Genomic DNA, 23,147 nt, shown 5'->3' on the forward strand with positions numbered 1-23,147 from the left:
CTTGTTAAGACATTCAGGAGTAAGTTTCCTTGGGATAAATTCATATTTGAATTGCTGACAAACATATTCAGGAGCGACTTTCGTCAGACTGTATGATAGACACAACAGTCATACTATCTATTAACATGGCGATGCCGGGTTTATACCCATGGAACGTGCTGGGTAAAACATTGTCCTGGGGTGTAGATACTCTACAAGATTCGAACTCGGGACCTCCTATTGAAAATCAAGGGTCTTACCCACTATACCTTATTGCCCCCTCATGATACTGTACTTTGATTTTTTTTTTCTTACAAGCGTATGGACATTGGGAACTGTCCTGCTGTTAACAGATGAACCTTAATTGTAAATGGTATTGTCTATATTTGTTTAGTACTCACCATGCTCGTGGTTACAGCTGTACGCCCTTTGTATCAAATAATCAGTACCGTGTGTTAATCACAGTCCTTTCCAAAGGCCCTCCAATTCCTGTTGTTACTGACAATCACAGTGAGCTAAAACCCAACGCGTCAGCCCCTCTCGCTCTGGCTTTCTCCCTGGTAGCTTTAGGTCCAGCTCACGTGACTCACTCCTCTCCTATCGCATGTAATTACTTCCTATAAGAGTTTCAAAAAAAAAAAGAATTATTGAAGTTCGAATCTAAATTAATATTGTTTCTATCGCACCTCTTGGTTTCACGTGTACCTGGAAATTAAGTCATTTTTTTTTCTTGATGAACTGTAGATAAGTGTACGAAATATCATACAGGCCCATACGTGCGGAGAGAGAGATGGAGAGAGGAAGATCAAGAGATGGGGGCAAGAAGAGGGTGTGACAAGGAAGAGAGAGAGAGAAAGAGAGAGAGAGAGAGAGAGAGAGAGAGAGGGGGGGGATGGGGAGGGGGAGGGAAATAGAGAGGCCGGAGAGCTATATATTTAAAGAAGCAAATATTTTCTTATTATTCTCTTTATTTTTGGTGACCTTTAATCGCAAATATCTCCATTTGGCAAATATGGACTTATCGGTTTTTGCGAACAAACTCTTCATATATATATATATGATAAATATATACGTTAGTGTGTGTGTGTGTGTGTGTGTGTGTGTGTGTGTGTGTTATTAAGCTGTCACTAGTCAGACGTGCGAGCGAACGTCATGTAGTACGCCAAAATCAATAACATTTCTTCTTCCATTTTTTTTAATTTCAGGCGGGGAGAGAAAGAGAGAGAGGGGGGTTGGTGATCCATCCCCCATCCTCAAGAGATTTACTCACATGACGCACATACTCAGATTCACCTAGACCAACGTATTACCCAGAGAATGCTCTTTGAAAGTTACGATGATGATAATTCGTCATACATACATCCATTGATTGTAAAATCACGTGATTGATAACAAAATGTGAACATACAAACTGTTTTGAACACCTTATTTTTTGACTTATTTATCAAGCCTATGATAAACAAACATTTCACTTGATTATTTGTGACACTGCACCTCAAAACAAACAAAAAGTCGCCAGACATGAATTTTTAGTTAAGACCATAGTCTGAAAGAGCAGACTTTAAGCTTTAAAATGATGTATAACTCAAATCAAATGGACTCTCCTAACCTATCTAAATATTGGAAAGAAAGCACAAACTCAGGAAAAGTGTGAACTGAGAAAAGAGGCTCTGAAGTACCGTGTCTATTCAAGCGCTTAATCTTTACCAAACCGTGCTGGCTGTGCAATGAATGGGACAAAAAACAGGAAGTAAACCACCAGAGCAACAACAATGAAGGGATTATCAGATTAAATTGAAATTAAGCATGCCTCATTAACACATTCTGTCCATAATTAATGCCAACTTTAAAAGCAGTAGCACTATCCTTTCAAAAGTTATTAGAGTTGAAAGTGAAGAGTGTGGACAAGGTTTTTCAGAAATGAAAAAGGGATTCTAAAGACACACCTAATCACACTATTCTACCAAAAATGTTCGAGAAAAACTGCTAAAAAAACATACTTTCCTGCCTGGTTTATGATATCAAATTTTAGCATAATGTAAAAGAAGACCCACTCTTTCAGAAAATATGAAAAAGTCAAGTTCGGCTAGGTTGACCCATTTCACTTATTTTCGGTCCTCACGCAAAATCAGTGTGTGCGACTTTATGTTCGTTTTGAGGTGCACGGTCACATTTAATAGCATCGTGTCAGCTGACTGTAAACTTGTACGAGTGCTTATACAAAAAATGGTAACAATGATACACACTGCATACGATCACTCTCAGTTCAGTATACAAAAAGCTGAAATTGACAAATTTGACATCCGCAAATGAATCTTCGGTGATTCTTAAAGATATAAAACCATTGTAAGCATGCACTACACAATACATAAAATGTTTTTTCAGTACTCCTGGAAATGTCACGTTCAAAATATGTACATTTCAAAATTGTAAAATCCCTATCCAGATACCATAAATTGCCTTTTTAAAAAAAAATTCTATACATGTTTCAGCATCAAGAACTAAAAGAACATATTTACTGCCAGTTACCAGCAAGACCACAAGTTGTCCTATATACATACCATGAACTGCAACTGTTCATCAAGAGTCCCGTGATTGTAGCTTTAGAAGGTGTATTAGTGACATATCCGTTTTTTTGTGTTCTGATTGCTGTTGTTGGATAGTTATTTTGATAGCGACCCAAGTTAGGAGGGGGAAGGTGGGTAAGTCATCGAAGTATGAAAATAAATACCTACCTGATCGATAAAGTAGTACCAGCATTTCTTTCAAGAGATAGACCTTAGCTACGAATGCACAATAGACCCCAGGAGTGTATGTGTATCATGGTGAGTTCATATTTGTTTGATTGTTCGAGTTAATAGTATGCGTTTAGAAATAGTAGTCTTCTATGTCTTCTAATTTGTATCCAGGGTAGCCTCTTTAGTGTTGCCAATGATTTACCAAAGGGTTCTGCCATGCATCATTACTATAGTGTTGCCAGGTACCTATTTCTACATCTGGGTCGAGGGGACATAGTAGTAGGAATAGCAGTAGAAGAAGAAGAAGAAGTAGTAGTAGTAGTAGTAGTCGTCGTCGTCGTAGAAATAGTAATAGTGAATAGAACAAGTATAGTACACTGCAAAAAGTCCGGTGTTAAATAGTGAACGCCGAGCTGGTGTTAAATTTTCGGGGCTCATTTATGGTGTTAAATTAACACCTCTGGGTGTCATTTCCAAATTTTAAACTGTTTTTTGAAGAGTTTCTTAGTAACTGCACTTCTTGTTGATTTTTAATTTAAACAAGACGATCAAGAATTTTACATTAAAATACTAGATTTTTGAAAAAAATGTGAAAATAAATTTACACCAAAGTAACACCAGCTGGTGTGGTCTCTTATTGAAGCTGGACGGGTATTAAACCATTGATATTAAAACCAACAAATATCAAATCAATCAATATCAAAAACACCATGTGGTGTCATTTTTGAATTAACACCAGTACAGTGTCAAAATAACACCAGGTACAGTGTCAAATTAACACCACGAAGTGTCAGGTGAACACTTTTCAACACCATCACAGTGCATTTTTAACACCTGTGGGTGTTGTCTTTTATTGAAGTTTGATCGGTGTTAGATTTAACACCCGTGGTGTTAAATCTAACACCGAAGTTTTTACAGTGTAGAACGAGTAAAAGAAATAATAGCTCTACTGTGAATCTAAGTTGTTTTTAAATTAAAGGAAAAAAAATCGTTTTTATACAAAAGTATACCGGGTGTCCCCAAAAAAGCGGAACGGTGGATTTTCAGGATCTTCCATTCTAGAAGTGATATATTTTTTGACATCATTAGAAAGACCATCTTCCGCAAAAGACAATGATACCAGAATCATTAAATTTGGTGCAGAATTTTTTATTCGACGCCAATTTCTGTAAATGCAGTCATTTTCAAATTTCGCCTGATTTTGGGGACTTATGAGATAATAATTTGGGTGCGACACGCGTTCCATACGGTTAATTGTGTTATCTCGTTGATCCATGTCAACAAAAGATACAGCTTTCACATTGTAGCAGACGGCGAGTTGTCACAATATTGGGGTGTTCTTAAAATTTTCTGTAGATTTTCCCTATTTTGGGGCTGCTGAACACAAATCCACCTGTTGCCATTTTTCTAACCAACGTCTTCAGCCGTTGCCATGACAACGAATTATTTTCTTTAAAAGAACAGGTATTCTTTGTCAAACATCATAAATACATGCTGTAAACACCATAACAAGTCAATCAATATAAATATCTCTTTAGTCAAATTAAAAATCACAATTCTTATAATGTCATGGTTACCTTATAGCAACGATGGTTGCCACGGTAACAAATATTTTAAAAGAAAATAGTTATATTTTCATGAAAAAAAATCATGTTGTTGCCATAGCAACGATAATAATGTGGCATGAACATAGTGAAAAAAACCCCTGATAATTATCACAATAATTTGTAAAAGTATACTACTCATAATTTTCATGTTTTAAAGCTCTTTGATGAAAAAATCATTTTCTTTAAAAAATTAGTTGTTACCATGGCAACCGCCATTGCTATGAGGTAGCCGTGACAGTCCGAAATTATGGCTTTTAATTTGATTGAAGCGATATGTTTATAATGACCTATTGAAAATACTGAAAATTTACCGTTCCGATTTTTTTGGGGGGACACCCGGTATTAAAGTCTCATCACCCAAACTTACCATTTTTCTGTTACTTTTATGAAGTCGTAAAATTGTGTTGATCTTTTAATTGTTGTAAATATCAAACTTTATTTCTTGTTATAGTCCTCTACTCTTTTAACTTGTAACATGATTACTTGTAATCTTCTATCTTTTCATCTCCATACAACGTGATTACTTTTTTCTTCTTTCTCTATCTCTCTCTTTCTTCATCTTAGTCTACTTCATGGCAGAGACTTAGTGGAGAGAATTGTCCAGGGGCTCTGTTTGGGGTTCAATATAGTTAGGTTTCCATGTCCTAGTTTGTTTTTTAATTCCTCTTTTATGGTCATCATCAGCGTATGAATCATGTGCTTTGTCTTTAATAATGTGGGTACACCCTAAGAGTATTTGCCTTTTAGCATCCCTCCCAATTTCCAACTTTTGTTCCAGTCCATACTTTCAATATCATGTGAAGTTACATATTTCCTTTATTATATATCATGATGTATTAATCTTCCTTCAACATCTGTAAAAAAAAAAAAAAAAACCCAAGATGTTTCGGCCGGATAGGAGAAAAAAATGAAATAATGAATGAAATGAATTGTATTAAATGAGTAGTAGTAGTAGTAGTAGTAGTAGAAGAATAGTAGTAGTAAAAGCAGTCGTAATAAAAGTAGTAGTAATAGAACGCTGTAAATTTTAAACTAATTTCAGTTCAGGGCTGCTCAAACTTTGAAGGATTGTGTGGGTGTGTGTGTGGGGAGGGGGCGGGGGGGGGGGGGGTTATCCCATGAGTCATAAAGCCCATGATTTCGACACAAGGCAACAACAGCCCACGAATTCGACAAACACAATTATTGGCTTTATGTGCCCGTCTCGTGAGCCTTGTTTGCTTTTGTGCTGAATTCATGGGCTGTTTAGCTCATAGGCTGTGTGACTCGTGGGCTGTATGGCTCATGGGGCCTCTGACTCGTGGCTGTCGGTCTCGTTACATGCACCAGTGTGTGGGTGCGGTCACTACTTCTTCGCGTAGAACACTAAGCAACTTATGTGTACATTTTTTCCTGCTTGTCAAACGAAGTTCTCTCCCAAATGTTACCACAATTATTCTCATCATTTTATTTAGTAGAAAGTGAAAATCCGTGATGAGTAGGCCCCTAATGCAATATATACCATCAGCACTGCTGGACAAAGGTCAACTCCATCCCCACCCCCTCTAGCCCAGACCATACACCAAGGCCATTTTTTTTCAAATGTTTCTTACCTTTACTGTAGAATGAATGGATAGAATCGGAGGTGAGAAGTTACTAACTTTGCCTGTAATGCAATTAACTTTATTCCAAAACTCTTGATTATCTAAAGTATTTTCCATTCGGTTTTACATAACCAAATAATCCCCCTACAATGACATACGCGATCCTTAATGTGTTGTCTTTCGTAATGATGATTTTATTACATATACGGTAGTAGTAACATTACTAATAGAATATACACCGCATACACGTTTGAATAGTGGTCGCCAGCAAACGTATCCCCCACTATTATACATTTTAAGATCTGATCCAAGAACTTACAATTAGTATGGACATTAGCTTGGTTTTTTTTTTTCTCGTTCCGGTCTGATTGCTGCAAGCCAACTACAACCTTACACAGCGAATTGTGACACTCTTATACTCATTGGCAACTATCACAAATCTCAGACCAACGCTTATTGCTCACAGAAAGCAACATAGTTTGAATTTTTTTCTGAACATTGGGACTGCCATTTGCACTGTAAAACAGTTTATGAATTGAAATTATTTTTACCATTCTCATTTGGAGATGAGATAGTCCAGAGTTAATGAAGCGATTGCATCACTGTGATTCGCTATCTATTCGAAATGATCTTCACGAACTGCAAGAATTTACCAAGTCTATTCTTTCTAAAGTAATGAATGTGGCAAATTGAATCTTGGCACACCCTTTCCCGTGCCAAAGTTTCCTTCTTCTCCATTTCTGTAAAGAACAACAAATCTATTAAACAAAAATAATGACAATTATGAATACTTTGAAACTGACATGAGTACAATATGATAATTTCCATAGCTTTATGCGCTTTAAAACTGCATGATAATATCCATTCATTGATACATTCATGGATTTATTCATTCGTTTTTCCATCTCCAACAAAGCATGTAAATACATTTTGTTTACCTAAGATATAAATGCATATACAAATCGACATTGCTTAATATGATACGTGAATTTGCATGATATATTGATAAGGTAAAAAGAAAAAAAAAGAGGCTGGAGATGGGGCGGACTGCAAAATACAACAACAACAACAACAACAAAACAACAACAACAACAACACAACAAACAAGAATGCTTGTAGGGTGCATTCCCAAAAACAAAGTAAAACAAATATACATATATCATTGATATTTTTGCATATGAAAACTGCAATTACAACATCGATTTACACACCATTAAAAACCGCAGATATACACGGACTAAATACAATATTGGAGAGACAAATTGCACTATCGTTCATGATCAGATGAGGTAAGCGAATAAGTAAAGATTCAATTATCAATCTATTGACGTATACGTGTCCTAAGCCCGATCTTTACTCAATAGCCTCAGAGCCACAAATGTGAAATCACTGGTGTTCTAAAAGTGTGAGAATCAGATGGATGATTTTGGTTAGACTTTGACCATAATGTGTCTGGTCGAGTATCATCGTGTCAGAGGAGAAAATTCAACAATCGAAAGGACATTATCTTTGACCACACCCGTGAGTGTGTGTGTGTGTGTGTGGCTGGTAGAAATAGCACCCTGATTTAAAGGGATCACATCGTTTTGGTTGAGACCTAATTTCAGGTTTCTATTATTTTTCTTGATGAGATAATGAGAAACCTCTCATGAAATATGGAAGAGCATGTAATTCCATAAGAAATTCATTGGTTTTGAAATGGCTGAGCTATCCAAAACAGAGCGATTCTAATAAGTGTGGGACCCACAATTTATTACGATCCCTTTGTTTTACTTTGTTTTTGGATGTTTTAGTCATTCCAAACGCGATTTTCATCAAATAAACTTTGAATTCCTCGAAAATGGTATGCTCTGTACTATTTTATAAGTGTTTTCTTAGTATCTCGCATAAAGTTAAAAGCCCAATTCTCATCTCCACCAATACTGTACCATCCCTTTTAGCTTAATCTATCCACCCCATGGAATGCTGAAAAATATTTACTCTATGAAATAATGCCATCAGTCATATTTTGGCAAACATCATTACTCGAGAATATTTGATAAAAAACATTAATCTTTGAGACAATTTTAACAGGCACTTCACCTGCGACTTCATATCTGCGTTACTTTCGAAGACAACGTGGAAGGAAAATCACTACTTTATAGTTTTAAATGTTCTCAGATGCAAATCGTGGTGTAATATTGTCGAACCGGCGAACGCGTAATAAGATCTCCGCAAAAAAAAGAAAAAAAATAATATTAAGGAGCTAAATTTATGCACCATGTCCAGGATTTGCTAGTTTCTTGCCTTCTTTTCATTATATTTGAGATGTCAAATTTCGGTTTGTATGAGTAACAGATGTTTCAGTTGACCTGTTTTCAGATGAAATATTTGGCAGTGTTTGCCGTTCTCGTCTTCTTCTTCTCCTGCATCTGTCGCACCAACCTCGCAAGACGGTCCTGAAATCCTTGAGTCGAAACCAGTAGATCGCAGGATTCAGAATGCTGTTCAGCACCGGGAGGGACTGGAAAATGCCTCCTTCTACATTTGAGCTCATGATTCCATCATCGAATGGATACATCAAGACGATCTGGACATTTATAGGGCACACACATAATATGGTCGTCACAGAAATTAAAACAAACGTAATCAAGATTCTCTTATTGGTCTTATTTAGGCCCCATGTCACAATGGAAATTGACAAAAGTTGCCAAAAATTGACAAAATTGACAAAGATTGCGCAACATTATGCAAAGTTGACATGCAAGTTTAGGCAACTTTGCATTTGCTTGCGCAACTTTGCGCCATTTCCGGCAATTTTGCGCCCATTTCTGGCAATTTTCCGCAACTTCCGGCAATTTTGCGCAACCTTGCACCATTTCCGGCAATTTTGCGCAACCTTGCGCCATTTCCGGCAATTTTGCGCAACCTTGCGCCATTTCCGGCAATTTTGCGCAACCTTGCGCCATTTCCGGCAATTTTGCGCCCATTTCTGGCAATTTTCCGCAACTTCCGGCAATTTTGTGCCCATTTCTGACAATTTTCCGCAACTTCCGGCAATTTTGCGCAACTTTGCGCCATGTCCAGCAATTTTACGCAACTTCGTGCCATTTTCCGGCATTTCTGTGCAATTTTGCGCCATTTCGGGCAATTTTGCGCAACTTTGCACCATTTCAGGCAATTTTGTACAACTTTGCGCCATTTTAGGCAATTTTGCCCAACTTTGCGCCATTTCCAGCAATTTTGTGCAACTTAGCACATTTTCAGGAAACTTTGGAAAAGTTTGCACAATTTAAGGGAACTTTGCACAATATCAAACATTTTTTAGCAATTTTTAGCACCTGCACACAATACAATGCCACTTTGAGCAGGTTTTCAAAATATATTGACTTTTGGTGCCTGCTCTCTTTCATTCGTCTCAAAATCTTATCTTGTATATGATTTCAAATATCAGGACTTTATAATAATACTATTGCATCTTTCCTGTGGTCATGCACTTCTGCCAAACAATCACATAGTTGAACATCATCTTTGAAACTCTGTATTCATACATGTACTTCAGTCACAGAGTATGAGGACACCAAGAATGGTGCAATGTCAGATGTGCATGTATATAAAAGATTTCTTTATTAATTTTTTAATCCTCTAGCCCTCTATAATATTTTGTTCATATCTAAAGGGATCATGGAGAAAATATTAACATTCATGTGGTTCCAAAATCTCCATATATGCAATACGGTAAAGTGGGGGATGATGCTGTGGAACGGATCACCCACCTTTTAAATTCTTTGGGAGATAATTACATGGAACTCTAGCATTAACTAATTAAATATACTATCGCAAATCTAACGATGACATGCAATGCCTGGAGTATTTTATGTGGTACTAGTGAACAAAATAAAAAGACCTGCTTGCAAAAATATTTTGTAATGGAAGAAACAATTTATTATACTTAAAAATGTGATACATGTGATATGACTGCTGGATTTTGTTTACCACCCTTCCTCTAACTGTATTGAACAGTTCGTCGGCATTGTCTCTTAATGACATAAACCAGTTTTGGCAAAATTGATCATGAAGTATAGTAGGGGGGGGGGTCAGGAAAAAGCATTTATTATAGTGAGATATAACTTCCATAATTACACACATTAAGAAGATTTTTGTGGCACTGAAAATGGAGAATTAAATATTGCTGACTTAGAAGGAACTTTTGTCCTGTGGCCATTTTCACCATTAACACTTGTGTAATAAAACACTCGCCATGAGTCCCTTAAACTATGTGCTTCCTTTAACTTAATCATGGTTAAGAGATTCCCTTAACCCTATGTCCACTGGGGGGGTCAAATTGACCCCCCCCCCCCCCCGTACAAAAATTTTCTGCTGCCGCGCGACCGCCGCTGATCGCGTGATAATTTTTGGTGACTTTTTTTTTCTTTTGAAATAAATTTTGCGAAAATCCGACCACCGGTCGCGAGGTCACGTGACATTTCGTAAGTGCATGTCTGCCCAAAATTTGGCAAAAACCTGCTTTTCCCATACGTTTGTGTGCAAAGCAGCATATTTCATAAATTGCTCTAAAACACAGCTTTTTCAATCTTCTAGGCCATTTAAAAGATGTTATGTGACTTCACATCAACTAATTTTAGATTAGAAAACAAAAAAAAATCTTAAAAACAAGGAAATACATAAGAAATAAAAACAATAGAATACATAAGAAATTCGGAAAACAATACAATACAAAGAAAATGTTTTGAAATTTGAAAATATTACCATATAATCTTGTTGACAATGCTTCTGGGATACTTTCTGCAAAGAATTAGAATCCAATTATAATTTTTGAAGGAAATATTGATATATTTGTGAATTTTATGAAATTTGATGCACCTCATTTGCATAAATTATAATAATTAAAAAAATTAAGAACTTTTGCGAAAAAAATAATGCAGCGACGTTCTTTTCACGTGTCTTCAGGCTTACTTGAATACTTCCAAACTGAAGTTAAATTACATTCAATTAAAACAGAAAACTAAACATTTCAGGTAATAAAGGAAACATTAAACACAATGATAATGTATACATGTACGTAGACTCCATTTGCTTATGAAGAGAGACATTTGTTTAGCCCTTTTGATTGGGGTGCAATAGGTATACATATACAAATCATCAGAAATCTGCAGTTTTGACAGAAACAAAATGCTTCCTACATGTAGTCAGCTCTACTGTCCCAAACTGGATACATCCTTGAGATCTTTGAAGCATCAGCAACAGATATGGAATACATTATTGCATTTGATTGTAATGTTACTTTAGTTTGAAAGTATTCATTTATAATGGAGTCTTGTACACACATTACCAACAAAATATCAGTATGTGGGGGTAACAGTAACTTTGTAAATTGCATTAAAAAGAGTTTTTAAAGGTGAAGAAATAAAATATCATCCTAGATATTTACATGTTATGTTAATACTATACTGACAATTAACATACATAAAAATCAAGTAAAAATATTATTCGTCTGGGGGGCAAAAGCAAGGTTAAAGGAAAGGTCAAAGGTCATAGCACTTTAACTTTCTCCAATAATATGTTTGATACCATTTTTGAATTCCTCTTTGAATTTCATTTTGAATGGTACCAGTTTCACAAAAATTGGTCAACCAGTTCAGACGCATTGTGCCGTTGAAATGGAAGGTCACAACCATTTTTGCCAAAACGAATCAAATAGGGCGGGCCATAGCTCGGAATGGCTTTTTTTTTTGTTTCATGGGAAGGTAATGTTAAACTTTATGTGTACCAAATTTGAGCAAATTCTGAGACGGAAGGGTGCAAAATTGCACTTTCATTGGGTGAATTGGCATGGAATGACCCTAGAGCTCCATTATAGATAATTGTATCATACCTTTCTTTGATTTACAGTCCATCACTGGACACCAGAACATAACTGGATTTATTGTCAGTACTTCATAGGTCTTATCGCCATAAACTTTGCCAGTCATGCTCCTGAATCGGTCAAACTCATAAAGGAGAAACGAAGCATCTGTGCTGCAGAGGAGCTTGTTACAATTTTCTGACCATTTTCCATCAGACTTAAGTTCTCTTACTAGTTCTTGGTGGATTTTAGAAGCTGTCACAAGAAAATAAAAATTAGATAAAGGAGTAAGTGAACAGGCTTTGAGCCAGTTTTGTCATTTCGATATCTTTAAAAAATAAACAAAACAAACAAACAAACAAAAAGAAACTAAGGAATATAGGGATTCTTAAATATAAGAAATATACTTTTACACAATACACACACCACTGCTTGTGATACATGTACAGCAGGGACATTGTTTATAAACAGTTTTCCAAATGTAAATCCAGGGGACAATAATTTGATTTGGGCTGGTGTAACTGGGAATTCTGACTCACTTTCATTTGCAAATGCAATAGACCCTATGCATAGAATTTCTGCCCCTACAAGATGCCAGAAAACAATGGTTATATTGAAATGTTGCCTGGTCAACCGATTCCCGGTATCAATGGGTTGTCAACTCTGATGCAAACCAGCGAAATGGTGTACATGACAAGCCATGTCCTCCACGATGGCGGCAATTTCAATTGTAATGCTGTTCCGCATGGTGGAATGCATATAGGGTCTGTAGCGGATACTCCCATAAAAAAAGTCCAATAAAAATTCTGTTAAAAATGAATGGGTCGGCTCATATGGCCTAATATAAATAACAATAGTGGTATATCTATGTGCAATGGCTACCTGATACTGATTTTGGTTGACATGCACAAGCACACTTTACATAGTAGTAAAAACACATGAAATACTGTGGTTACCAGTAGTTTTCTCAAGCCATCACTTCATATGCAAAGGAAGACCCTATGAACAAATCTACTAGACCTTCGTTATCTCATTAAGGCATCAGCATATTTGTGACCATCCACCACAAATCGCTTGTAAAGTCGGCACCGACTTGAGACTAGTTTCTGTTTGTTTTCAGTAGAAGAATTGATTAGGTGTTCTGTACCATAGTGCAATCCCTGGGCATTGTTGATTACGAAGAACGATAAAAGGCAATGGGTGGTAACTGGGTCGGTCATGTATAACATACTTCATTCAATCAATGCAAACAAACGCCCATGGATCACATTATCGTAGAGAACACCTGTTCAATTCTTCCACTGGAAACGAACAGAACCCAGAAACCAGACTCACCTTGGTACCAACTTAACGAGTGATTCGTTGTGGACGGTCACATTTTTGCCATGATCCTCAATAAGGGGCTTTCCCCCTGGAACCCCTGCCAAGTAGCTTTGCCTCCTGGAATGCATAACATTGGACAGAAATTTCATTGCATCTCAGTCCCAACCCCCCCCCCCCCCACCAATCAAAATCATCATGTCCTAAGCCTATGTACTTCTCATCATGACTAACACTTTTCACAGTTTATATGAAGCGTGTAATTCTAACAATGTTTTATAAAGGTGAAATATTTGTCTCACAAACATTATCACTAAACTTTATCAACCATTCTTAAACACTTTAGTCAGTTCTTGAAATTTCATTGGTTCCTGGCCGTGTTACATACACATGGCTGCAGCATGTGCACGTCTACGCAATGCGCACACGCGCTGCTCGAACCAATTGCAGCCGCATAGTAATAACGGGACTGATCGATTCTAAAGCCCAGGTAATATTTTGTGTAAAAAATGTAAAAATTGCCTAGTCTAAAAGTTAGTCTATTTTTAAAATTAAAACCAATCTTGAATTGAAGTGTTTAAGAATGAGAATAAAGGTATTGTTTTTAGCTGCTGACTTGCATCTATATATCATATAACAAGCGATCGGATTCCATTATTTTTAGCATAGAACAGAGACTCCAACTCTCCCGTTTTCGACGGGAGATCTCCCGCCGAAAGCCCATTTTTGCACAATCTCCCGTTCTCCCGTTTGAGATTTGATTTCTCCCGCCCTGGCTCTGTGTCTCCCGGTGGAAAGGATTTCTTACTTATTTCTATCGTATGTTGAAAAAACAAGCCTTTGATAGCACCAGAGAACATCTAGAATCCTAGGAACTTCGCGCTTCTCACACATCAACTTGGAGTCTCCCGTTTGCTAGGGGTTTCAGGCGGGAGAATCTCCAGATCAGAAGGCGCTTGGGTTGGAGTCTCTGATAGAACCGTTCGGCTACGCCTCACAGTTCTTGATATCGCCTGTGTTATATGAGACGACAGATGCACGTCAGCAACTAAAAACAATACCTTCATTCTCTAATTGACAATAAGCAGCAACAGTTTTTCAGAAGTAACATTATTAGGCCTACTATTTGGATGTCATTACTCATTAGCAACACCTCTTTTGGCACCTACTATTTAGAGCAAACATGATGCAAACTTAACCCGTTTGAAATCTAAACTAATAAAATCAGAGACTCTCTCTTTGTCTGTTCACGAATAGGCTCCTAAACGATGTACTTTCATACTGAACTGACCCCGTACAATGATAGAACAGGTATCTAAGATGTGCAATGGGTAGGTTAGAGTAGGGGGTCAATCGTTTACTATGCAAATAACAAAAAAAAAAATGAATAATAAACAGCTTGGTTGCTATGGCTTGTGCCGAAAGGGTGGGTTGGGTGGTGGCGCGTCGCGTTAATGGGAACACCACCCTTCGTCCAAAGCCCCCCCGGTTTTGCCGAAAGGGTGCGTTGGGAGCGTTGGGTCGCGTCGCGTTGACTGGAACCCCACCCTTCGTCCAAAGCCCCCCCCCCCCCGGTTTTGCCGAAAGGGTGCGTTGGTACTTTTTCTTACGTAATATCAAAAGAATTGAATTTATATTTAACCTTCAAACAACCATTTCAAAGAGGCTATCGTCCGGATCGGTTTACACTCTATTACAACTTGGTCTACAGCCAGTTGGTCTAATAGACTGTTTAATATCAGTTGGTCTAATATATACCAGTTGGTCTAGTCATCATTTCGTCCAATTACTGTTTGGTCTAATTGCTATTTGTTGTTTAATATCAGTTGGTTAGATATGAATTCAAAACTCGTCTTTTAACCCTATAAAGCCCAAGGGGGGGGGGGCACATTGTGCCCCCTACCCGATTTTCATTCGCCACTCCTTCGCCCTTAATTCAGTTTTAACCAAATTTGGTGACTTTTCTAAAAATCTTATTCCAAACATTTTGACATATGATTAAGCTATATTTGATATTGCTGGTTGCCATGGCAACAATAAAACTGACAACCATGTCAGTCAGATTTTGCATATTTTTCTGTTCCAATTCCAATTACCCATATTATAATGTATAAAATGGGCGTTTCTTGGCTGAAATTTGCTGAAGGAGCAAAATGTGAAGTAATTATGGCCCTGAAATGTTCTTCCTATTATTTCCTTTGTTTTTCTGTGACAATGCCATAAAACAGTAGATATAGTAGAGGTACTTGAAAATAACAGTATTTTCCAAAGATTGCCATTCTATTTTGTGTCATTTTGATTCCTCCACCCAAGTTATACCTCTAATATCATTTGTTTATCACATTATCAATCTGCAAACTTAAAATTCCGATATTATTGGTATATGAAATATGATAACTATATGCATGTACCTATTCCTAACAATACATCACAGGTCTCATAATGTATTTCTTTATTTTGTTATGAATAGCGCCCCCATGTAGTGACCTTGAGAAATTTCGACCATAAAAAATAATGAGCTTTGACTTGCAAATCATTTGTGGCAAATATGAAAAATATTGGTCTATGATAACACATAGTGGGGATAAAGAAATTATACAGAAAAATCATGTTTTTAGCATATTTCCTATGTATTTCTTTATATTTTGGTGAATAGCGCCCTCTATGTGTCACCATGAAAAAAAAAAAATCAAGTATGCGGTCATGTAGACTATGAGTTGCTCTACCCATGTGCCGAATGTGACGATGAAACATCAAACAATAACATCAAGATAGCTTGGGCTTTATAGGGTTACATGAGAAAAAGAGAAAAAGTACCAACGCACCCTTTCGGCAAAACCGGGGGGGGGGGGGGGTTTGGACGAAGGGTGGGGTTCCAGTCAACGCGACGCGATCCAACGCTCCCAACGCACCCTTTCGGCAAAACCGGGGGGGGGGGGGGGGGGCTTTGGACGAAGGGTGGTGTTCCCATTAACGCGACGCGCCACCACCCAACCCACCCTTTCGGCACAAGCCGGTTGCTATGCGGTCCTACACATGGATTACGCGTTGCAACATCAGGGTCATGTTATACGCGCGATGACGGTGATGCTCGCGTCAGACGCGAATGCACGGTAACTGCGGCGACGCGTTCACTGTGCACAGTGGCCATGGCCACTGCGAAGCACGGGTACCCGCTAGTTATAATAAAATTGTACATCATGACTTGTTATGTGGAGCAACACTACGGATAATATTTCTTGTTAGGAACGCAAACTAGAGCAACTGTTCTCCAAGCAGAAGTGTCTGAGCATTGAACCAGATAGCCACGAGTGTATATGTTTATGCAGCTGTCATTTGTATGACGCACCTCTTGACCCCCGGGAAAAGTGCGTCATGGTCGCGTCAAGTACCACCAATTTGATGATGCGTGGTACCGTCACGGGAGCAAAATGTCCGTCACATACTGACCCATTATGTGCGTCATAGTCGGTCATTTAACCAGAGTGTGTCAAAAGGTTCGTTAATATACTAATGATGCACAGGATAGAGTGCGTTAGTGTAGGCGTAGTGCACTCGAGGGTATTTACAATTGGGAAACATGCACTACATTGTAAATACCCGAGAGTGAGCTACGCCTACACTAACGCCACGAAATAATCCTGTGCATCATTTGTTTTATAAAATGGGTCGAAAATTCGAAAACTAACATCATTTTTCAGCGTTTTTCACGTACCTTTGTGGATCAAGACGTCCGAAGATGTTCGTCCCAAACTTTTACGCACGTCGCACTCGCGGAAGTCCCGCACATACAGTATAAGTATAATGGGGGGTTGGGTTTCCGGACACCCGCATGAAAACTTACTTATTTTACATAGAATATGCACCCTTTACCTTAAAGACTTGATATAGACTTCTCATATAGGCCTACTAGACAACATACTCTGAAAACGGCGTGAGAATTAACCTGCTAAATCGTTGGATTTGCTCTTCAAAGTGACTCCATGTACGTGTCCGGTCCCATAACGCTTGGTCTACTGTACTGTACAAAGTGTACGTATAGTACAGTATACGTACGTACGCCACATATGTTATGCACAAGGGAAGACAGGCCGGCCGGCCGGCAGCCCGAACTAGAAGTTGTTTACAGGATTGACGGCGCGTACGCGTATGCACGCAATTCATCAAAGGAGCCGCCGCGCGCACAGACGATCGGCAATCTACCATAGGATTACAGGCAGTGCAGTTGTACTGAAGTAAAGGAAGGAGGTGTGTCTCATTTCAGCGCTTCCTATTGGCTACATTCTTGAACCCATTTTATAATAGGACCGTCATGTAATTTTGCGAGGCTTCTTGCATGGTATCCCTCCGTAACAGAATAAAACAAACTCGCGATCGCGAGCCGGGCAAATTCACCGGCTCCTGAAAACGCGAAACTGACACAATTTTCATTCAGTTTTATTATAACATACTGATACTCACTTCATTCTCGTATGTCTTCTTTTTCTATCTGATGTCAGACTAAAGGTCTTTTCAGAAGGTTTGAGCACAAATTTGCTCAAAAAAACCACACTACCAAACACGATTTGTGATTAAAATCATCACATACAGCCCGCGGCATCGCGAAGCTCGCTATCCTTCAATCGCATTCACTGCTGTAGTGTAGCATCGACCGACCGTCGACCGTGAAATCTGCTGCAAAACCATGTGCGTGATGTGGACCGTGTTGTACATGTATACAGTACAGGCGTACAGTACAGGCGTACATACACGTGTACAGAAGACGAGGCATGGCAGAGCAGAGGCCAGGCCGCGATTATTTTTTCCGTAACCCTAACCTGCCGATCGACACACAAACGATTATGGAACTACTGAGAGTCTTATTCATATTTATGAACAAAATATTTACGTCGATGTAGGGCAATTTGTTAATCAGTTGCAATACTGACAGTCTATTATTAACTTAAAATAGTAAATTCTATTCAAACACTAGCCATATAAACCATGTACCTAACTTAGGGTTTAATAAGGTTCGTGTTTAAATATAGGCAGGGGCTTCAATCAAGCTGTTTTCGAATCGGGGAAGGGGAGGCGGGAGGTTACGGAAAAAAATTACTGTGGCCATGCCAGGCCGTAGTTTCGCGAAACTAGATATAATAGTTCGAGGACATGCCATAGCAACGTGTAGGCCTATATATCAAAACACGCGTTTCTATGGGATGTCCATGAACTAGGGAACGGTTTTGAGAAATTCGAAGTCATTCGAAGTTGAAGTGGTCTTTTCCTATGCATTTTTAGGTGATCCGAGTATCCTCTCGAATCACCTTCTGTATCTGTACGGATTCTTTCTTTCTTTCTTTCTTCTTCTTCTTCTTCTTCTTCTTTCTTTCTTTCTTTATTTCTCCTCAAAAGTTGTGCAGAGGTTAGCTCAGAAAGTGATATGCCTATCAAGTTCATACTTATACCATGTATGTATCGTGTCCCAAAGACGACAGATCTAGTTATTTTTTGTTGTTGTTCATATCTCAAAAATTCGATTTCTTATTTTTTTTTCAACTGGTATTTGGGAGTCTTGTAATATATTTAAAATGTTGATAGAAATTTCTGAATATATTCAGAAAGTACGCCTAGGCGCCTACTGTTTGGATAAACGGTAAACATAGTCTACGTTCGATACGAAGAAATCATTACGTCTTTCACTTGAGGAAAAACATACAAAACAAACAAACAAACAAAAAACACGTACGAACGAATGTTGATAGCCAAAACCAGGGAGGTGGAAGAAAGACCTCCCTGGCCAAAACTTTGATAAGTAATAAGCAGTTATGATGAGCGTGAACTGAAATTAATTGTCACGATTTTGCTGTCTAACCAGGTGATGACTGCATCTCATTGAACCTACTCGTAGTGAATTTCTCTGGGCATACGAGACCTTTTTATTTCTGTGATTGCATTTTTAATTGACTGATTAATCGATCTTTTTTTTTTTTAGTGTTCAGGGAACATAAGATATTCGATCAAGTACACTATATTCGACTGTTTGATGTTTCCTACTATGCGCCAAAAGAAAGGCTATAGAATCACGATATTTTTGCAATGATTCCTTTAATTCAACTAATGAGCTGGTTCTTCGATCGATATTTCCAGGATATTTACACGCTGTTTATTCCAGCGCGCGCATTCTTTCGTCTGGCACGCACCTGGGTGTGGCACCTGCTTTTGTGGAAATTTCCACAAGGGGAGAGAGGTGGGGTGTCAAGTTTCTTATCGAGCCGAAGAGACTGCATGTAACACAATCTCTTCGCTCTGATTTATTGTCATTCGTGCTTTCCCCTTATTCTTTGCTGATGTTGGTAAAATCAGACAACTTGTCTAAAATTTGTCACAAATTTTCTTTAGGTATGGAAGAAGAGAAAGGGGAAAGGAAAAGAGAAAAAAAGAGGAAAGAAGAAGAAGGCCAAGGGGAAGGAAGAACCTGGGGTGTTAAGTTGGATTGACATTTTCGGGGGAATTGGCGACTGTGACCTCTAAAGTCTCTAACAACATGTTAGAGGTCATTTTTAGTGTTTGGGTTAACTGGGGGGGGGGGGGGAACATTTCTGATGGGGGAAATGCCTCATACCCCCCCCCCCCCCCCCCCACCCTCTCACTCTCTCTCTCTCTTTAACTTATGTGAATTTTAACACTTCAATCTATCTTTTAGGCCCGTGAAGATTAAACCTAGCAGAATTAGATTATTATCCATAATCATATAGATCTAGGCCTTACAAAGAAATACAGTGTCACTCACGTCGTTACAAGTCGCGACGACGTGGAATCGGGGAAATCTCCACCGACTCCCGTCCTCAGATTTAGAAGACGACCCGAGGGTAAGAATTTGAGACGTCACCTCGTACTAAGCTTGACGTTCGGTCTGGCGTTAGAAAGCTGCCTAATGCAATGAAAAACCCCCACCCCATTCCTAAATAATCCAAACTGCCTTTAGAGCCACGTTCTATTACAACCACAACACACAAAAAAATGTAAATAAAAACAAACACAAAACAATAAATAAATATATATTTTTTTAAATTGTTCCAAATTCGAATAGACTAATAGTAATATAAATCTTAGGGCTTACCTTTATATCAGATGCCATGTACATGGCTTCCTGTGTTATCTTGTTCCGGTAACATGTGGGTTATGAAATTATAATCATCATGATTTAAAAAAAAAAAAAATTGATCAAATGGAATTATAAACACTTTAAAATTAAAGAAATCGCGTAAATCAGAAATAATTTGTTTTATGTGTTTATCATTAATAATGATCAAGTCACTTGGTCTAATATCTAAATGAGACTCCATGAGTTTCTTCAGCAGTGGGCTCGCTTTTGACGACATATTTTTGTATCTTGACTCGACTCGACTATACAGTATTCGACTTGAGAAAAAGAATGAAGATGGCGTATCGATATCTCTTGTGAATATCGATACAGACCTCATTTTAACTTTCAACCAATGAAACAGCCGCAAATTTGCAAAGAATCGTTTTTCAAGTACAGTCAAACCTGCCTTAGCGGTCACCTCTCTATAGCGGCCACCTGTCTACAGCGGCCACTGAAAATTCCCCCCGAGAGAAAAGCAATGTTAAAGACCCTGTGTATAGCGGCCACCTGTCTAACGCGGCCAGCGGCCACAAATTTTGTTTCCCGCGGTAGATTTTAACCTGTCTATAGCGGCCAAAAACCCGACGGAGCCGTAGCCGAGCCGATAATTCAGCGTGTTTTTCTGCTTGTTAGCCGTGCCAGCATTCCTGGGAAACGTTCAGTGATCTCCACCGTTGCATTCATCACTTATTCAGTCACAATAATGCACTAGTGTTGAGCTTTCTTCATGACTGTACACATGCTACATGTACTGTGCAAAAATTTCATGAACACCGGCATTGTTCTATGCATGATACACACATGTGTATACGTACACACATACATGTACATGTACATGTAAGTATATAGATGTATACAACGATGATACATGTTACCTGTCTATAGCGGCCACCTGTCTATAACGGCCACTTTTCCCGTATCCCTTGGGTGGCCGCTATAGACAGGTTTGACTGTAGTTCAAGTTTTGACACGTCCGGCGCACCATGAATCGAAATGACGTCATCTCTTAGTTTGTTTGGGTTTTATCCTTCGATCTCTAACCACTGGATATAGCATAGTACCAAAGACGCTTAATTGAAAAGACTGGGAACTGCGCGATTTTCATGTACAAAACAAATGGACAGCGCGCGGTCATCAAGCGTGCTAATTAATTCATACGCGGGTATACTCAGTCGCACTTGGTGGGTAGTTTCTCAGTTATAGTGGTACGCAATTATACTAATGATGCACAGGATAGAGTGTGTTAGTGAAGGTGTGGCGCGCTCGAGAGTATTGACAATGGTGCGACATGCACGAGGCGCAGCCGAGTGCATGTTTGCAACCGTTGTCAATACTCGAGAGTGAGCCGCACCTTCACTAACGCCACGAAATAATCCTGTGCATCATTAGATTTATAAAATGGGTCGAAAACTAACAGCATTATTCACGTACCTTTGTGGGTCAATACCAGTCAGCTACATGTAGCACTCGCTCAAAAGTCAAGGTGTCCGAAGATGTTCGTCCCAAACATTTACGCACGTCGCACTCGGAAATCCCGCACACTATAAGTACTGTACGTACGTATAAGAGTATACGTACGCCACGTACTGTTATGCACAAGAAAGGCCGCCGGCTGTTGTGGCAGCCCGCGGCCCGAACTAGAAGTTGTTTACAGGATTGACAGCGCGTATAGTAGCGCGTGACGCACTTGTAACAACTGATTGAGTGCGCACTGCTAGTGTAAAACATTGTGACGTACATCAGGCCAGGGAGGTGGAAGAGAGACTCTTCTTAGTGCTTACCTGAAGAAAATAATGCACGCACACGTGACTCATTTCAGCGCTTCCACTTGGCTACATTCTTGAACCCATTTTATAATATACTAATGATGCACAGGATAGAGTGTGTTAGTGAAGGTGCGGCGCGCTCGAGAGTGTTGACAATGGTGCGACATGCACGAGGCGCAGCCGAGTGCATGTTTGCAACCGTTGTCAATACTCGAGAGTGAGCCGCACCTTCACTAACGCCACGAAATAATCCTGTGCATCATTAGTTTTATAAAATGGGTCGAAAACTAACAGCATTATTCACGTACCTTTGTGGGTCAATACCAGTCAGCTACATGTAGCACTCGCTCAAACGGTGTCCGAAGATGTTCGTCCCAAACATTTACGCACGTCGCACTCGGAAATCCCGCACACTATAAGTACTGTACGTTCGTATAAGAGTATACGTACGCCACGTACTGTTATGCACAAGAAAGGCCGCCGGCTGTTGTGGCAGCCCGCGGCCCGAACTAGAAGTTGTTTACAGGATTGACAGCGCGTATAGTAGCGCGTGACGCACTTGTAACAACTGATTGAGTGCGCACTGCTAGTGTAAAACATTGTGACGTACGTCAGGCCAGGGAGGTGGAAGAGAGACTCTTCTTAGTGCTTACCTGAAGAAAATAATGCACGCACACGTGACTCATTTCAGCGCTTCCACTTGGCTACATTCTTGAGCCCATTTTATAATATACTAATGATGCACAGGATAGAGTGTGTTAGTGAAGGTGCGGCGCGCTCGAGAGTATTGACAATGGTGCGACATGCACGAGGCGCAGCCGAGTGCATGTTTGCAACCGTTGTCAATACTCGAGAGTGAGCCGCACCTTCACTAACGCCACGAAATAATCCTGTGCATCATTAGTTTTATAAAATGGGTCGAAAACTAACAGCATTATTCACGTACCTTTGTGGGTCAATACCAGTCAGCTACATGTAGCACTCGCTCAAAAGTCAAGATGTCCGAAGATGTTCGTCCCAAACATTTACGCACGTCGCACTCGGAAATCCCGCACACTGTAAGTACTGTACGTACGTATAAGAGTATACGTACGCCACGTACTGTTATGCACAAGAAAGGCCGCCGGTGTAGCGGCAGATAGCGTTCCGCGGCGTTTTTTGTTCTAGAACAGTATCCGCCGGC

This window comes from Diadema antillarum, unplaced genomic scaffold (assembly GCF_040938485.1).
Source record: "Diadema antillarum isolate AM-2024a unplaced genomic scaffold, OU_Dant_1.0 scf00000006, whole genome shotgun sequence".
NCBI lineage: Eukaryota > Metazoa > Echinodermata > Echinoidea > Diadematoida > Diadematidae > Diadema > Diadema antillarum.